Below are 4,682 nucleotides of genomic sequence, written 5' to 3' on the forward strand. Positions count from 1 at the left end.
ATTGATGTGTTACAGATGTGCTTTGAATGGTTTGATAAAAATGAGTCAACAGGATCTGTACCCATCACCTAAACAGTATTCCACACGATTCATGCCTTTCACAAGCACCAGTGTAAAACCACCAGAAACGTGTAAATATCAGTGTAACAAGGCTTCCCCTTCCAGAGCAGTTTCTTAAAGGTGTTGGACTTTCTTGTACAGGGTTTTTTTTTTCTGAATGGAGAGCTGTTGGTGTCGATGTACATTCTGGACCTTTCTGTAATGCTGAGAGCAGGTCTAACTACTGTCACTCCTGCATCAGGCCCATGATTGTGGGATAGCAAGGAATCTGCTCTCTCTTGGAGGAGGATGACAACACACCCAGTTTCTACTGAGCCAGGGTGACGCACAGGAACTGGAATTCACCTGCTGAAGTGCTATAGTGTGTGTGTGTGTATCCTGGCATCAAGGTCACTTACGGGTAACAGTCCTGATTTACACTCTAGCTCAGCTGGTGAGAGACGTCCTCCGTTTCATAACCTCGGGGTCGACAGTCATCTTTAATACGTTAAAAACCAGACTTGCCGCTCCGCTCGTCCCTCCGACCACGTTCCAGTTCACATGAGCTCCGTCGGCTGCTCCAGCGGCCTGAGAAGAAGCGTCGGAACGCCAGCGTACGTTACAGACCTCCTCCTGGAGAGTGTCCAGCCTGACGTCCTACACGGGTCCTTCTACAGGAACAGTAAGAACACGCGCCACATTGAGGGTTTTCAGATGCCGTACACCTTGGCAGGGCCTCCTGATTGGCTGGTTTATGGTGCTGCTCTGTCTTTGTCTCCATTTGGTCTTTATTTAACTGGGCGCAAACCATAGTGTCCAACTGCCAGGATTTCATCACTTCCATGCAATGTCATGACTATTTCATAGGCTGAACACACACAGAGAGAGAGAGAGATTCCTTTTTGAACTTTTCGGACTTTTCCCGTGCTGCTCCCATACGGCAGGCCCTCACCTCCTACTTCAGTCAACAGCCCTTCAATATTTAATGGTTCCTTGGTGTCTTACTGAGAAGTAGCCGCAAGATAGAGCTGCTGAAATCCTCCCGAAGAATAATTCCTCCATCTCATCTCGTCTCATCTCTCTTTCTCCTTGTTTCCTCAGTTTGCAAAATTAGAAGTCGTGCTTTATACTCTGAAGTGGAGCAATGCGAGTATGTTTGAATTTCACTCACGTCACTGGAACACCTGGATTAAGTGCGTTCGCATCTCTTACATGGGAACAGAGTGATGGGTATATTAAAGGTGGTTTGAAGTGCAGGGTGTTAATAGTTCTGTTCGAAGGGTGTTTGGCTCCTGTGCTGGTAATTCAATCGGCGGGTGGGCGCTGTGCAGCTGTGGTGCGGCTGGCACTGCGGTAGTGTACCCGTTCTCTCCCGTTCTCTCCTCTGAAGGCTTACCCCTTACTTAAAACCCTATGTGCAATGTCCTGCGCTTGAACTGGAAGCTTAGTGAAAAGGGGACAGGATTTCTATATGCAGTTTGAACTGCTGGAGTTCCACTCTTAACGCGTATGTGAATTTGGACAGAAATAGGCGATCTCAGTGCTGCAGGGGCCGTGTGAAGCATCCCGGCCGTGTGAGGAGTTCACACGGCTCGGTAGATATCGCAGTCCTCTCAGTTGTTGCGCCGAACCTGCAGGCACGTACTTCCTCTGTCGGAAAGGTTCTGTCAGGTTGCGCAACCTGTGGTGCATGCGACTATGTTTACATACACAAATGCACATACAAGCCTTCAAGTGTCTTGCGTGCAGCTGTCCTAGAATCAGTTGGGCAGAAGCAGAAACCATGGCCACCACTGGGCCAAGAGCACCTGGTGTGAGGTTTCGAGCCGTGGGTCGCGATACCACCTGAACTGGATCAGGTCCCCCAGCGGCAACTGGTGGAGGCAACGCCTCCTGCCATCAAGGGCTCTGTTGCCACCACGTCTTCATCTACTCTGCTACATCACCCCTCTGTCTGCGAGAGCCTGACGGAGCACGGTGACGCCACTCGGTCCACCTGAGCCGCAGCCTGTAGAAAGAGCGGCCCTTCGGCGAGAGGTTCCGTTCCGCCGAAGCACAAGCCGTCCGTTTAGATAAGGTACGTTTCATCTTACTGGTACACCATAAGTCTGCCATCCCACTGTGTTCTTAACCACTAGCGCCAAGGTTTACATCTCTGCAGGAAGCTAACAGCTTCTTATGCTGCCCTGTTTCACATTCAGCCCATCCCTCCCAGTTTAGCATCCACACCCCCCATTTACCAGCGTGCCGTGTAGACCTCAGAGTTAGAACGAATGAGCTGAGAACGACGTGATCGTTTAAGCGTGTTATGCAGAGCAAATATTCAGTTCTTTCCAGTCATTTCACATGGACTGTGCCATGTGCAAGAGCCACAATGTCCAGCTCAGTCATACGAGGTAGACCAACCCCTTCAGAAAGGTGCTAGAGCAGATGGCACGTGCCTGACTCACTGGCACATGTATGCAAACTCAATGGCCACAATTTCACACGGCAGTTATTAAAATAATCATCGTTGTCATGTAGCTGGCGACGGTTATGTGCTATGTGGACAGCTCAACCACCAGCATTTTCGCTCATTATCAGCGATGCTGGGCTGCAGCATGTGCCGGTTGAAAAATGTGAGTCAAAAACGGGAAGCGTAAACACAAATGGACCCTGCCTAGTCCTTGTACGTCTGGGTTACGGCCTGTGTCCTCCAGGCTGTGTTCAAACTGCAGGCAAATCGGACTTGTCTCTCAAATCAGATCTTTTGAGTCCGAACTGCTATTTGCAAGTGATCAGATCGGATTTGTGACCAGCCTCTCTGCATGGGTTGCTGTGGTAACACCGTAGGCATCAGTATCTATGTAGCTACCACGCTGGTGACTTGTTCCGGTAGGTTTCTTCCAGCTTCACTTATACGGAAGCCTCCGTCAGTCTACAGACTGTTGTTCTTTTCCAAAGCGCGTAATTCTCTAGCATGAATCTTGGCTGTCTTTTCTGGAATTCCAGCACTTCTGTCACTCTGGATTTGGATATTTTCATTGTTGTCTTTACGATTTATGAAAAGGACACTTGCACATCTGAATTGAGCGTCCAGAGCATTCAGACTGAGACACATGTTGGGTCAGGGGTAGCGCAGCAGTATTAAACTAGTAACCAAAAGATTGTTCAAGCCCACCACTGCCAGACTACCACTGTTGGGACTGTGAGCAAGACTCTTAATCCCCAATTGCTCAAATTGTCACACTCGCAATTATAAGTCGCTTTGGATAAAAGAACCTGCTATATGCCGTAAATGTAAAAATCTCATTCAAATCACTTATTTTGTTGTTGTTGCTGTCCTGAATGTCAAAAATTAATCTGTAATCTGGATGTACCAAAAGTCTGATTTGGGCCGGCAGTCTGAATATGGCCCCGGATATGCTCACAAGTGTTGTCACAGAGAGAAAATGGCTCCCGGACACAGCACCATTGACTCATAGCGTAACGTCGCCCTCCGATGTTAGGATGGCAGTACTGCAGTGTGGATGTGATTGGTGTTCCCTGTGTCTCAGCCGGGACTCTGAGTGGCGCAGTGGAGATGCTTCCCTGGGCAGGCCTGTGTGGAGTCCTGCCAACCCTGACCACTGTGACATGAAAGAGAGGTCCCGTTTCCATGTATAAAATGTACATTTGACTGTAACCCTGTGAATGATGTAACAATTTCCTTATTTGTAATATTGTTATTGGTTTATTTTCTAAAAATTGAAAAGCCCAACTTGACTCTCCTCATTAAAAAAAAAAAAAAAAAGAAAGAAAGAAATGCGATCTGTTATCCGTCCGTGTCTGTTGTCACTTTATCAACTAGATCGTCGTTTCTGGATCCAGTTCAAATTTGTTTTCAAACTGCTTTTACTTGCATCACAACAGCAGCAAACAGCAGCAATAAAGTGAAACTCCAGTGAGTTTAAGCTCAAGTCAGCCTGTAGCAGTGTGCGGCCTTAAATAAGGCCTCCTGAACCCTGAACCCAGCACAGTGGGCGGCACCCTCCTGGTTCCTCTGCCCAGCCTCACGGCCCTTCATGCTAGACTTGTGAAAAGCCTGGCGACCTCTGCTTGACCTCCCTCTGAGTGGTATAACTTAAAAAAGAAAAAAGGCTATCTATCTATCTATCTATCTATCTATCTATCTATCTATCTATCTATCTATCTATCTATCTATCTATCTATCTATCTATCTATCTATCTATCTATCTATCTATCTATCTATCTATCTCTCTCTCTCTCTCTCTCTCTCTCTCTCTCTCTCTCTCTCTCTCTATATATATATATATATATATATATATATATATATATATATAATTTTCAAAGACGTAGAGAGTCCAGGTGTTCGGTGCCGGCAACCTGCTGACAGTGGAGCGGTTTTCTGCAAATCCGGCCCACCCACGCACACCCTTCACACCTTGTCAACCACACCATCTTCACTTGCGTAGCAGGGGGCACCACGGCCCAGCTATGCCCGTGGAACCGACAGCCAGTATGGCTTCCCATGCAAGGCTGAGAGGACAAGTACTAATCACTGGAAAAGAGCTTGATGATCAATGATAAAAATATACATATCTGGTTCAACACGGAGTGATTCATACTGGCAGAGGTAACACTGAAGAAATTAACCATCCCAG

This window comes from Electrophorus electricus, chromosome 20 (assembly GCF_013358815.1).
Source record: "Electrophorus electricus isolate fEleEle1 chromosome 20, fEleEle1.pri, whole genome shotgun sequence".
Classification (NCBI taxonomy): Eukaryota; Metazoa; Chordata; class Actinopteri; order Gymnotiformes; family Gymnotidae; genus Electrophorus; species Electrophorus electricus.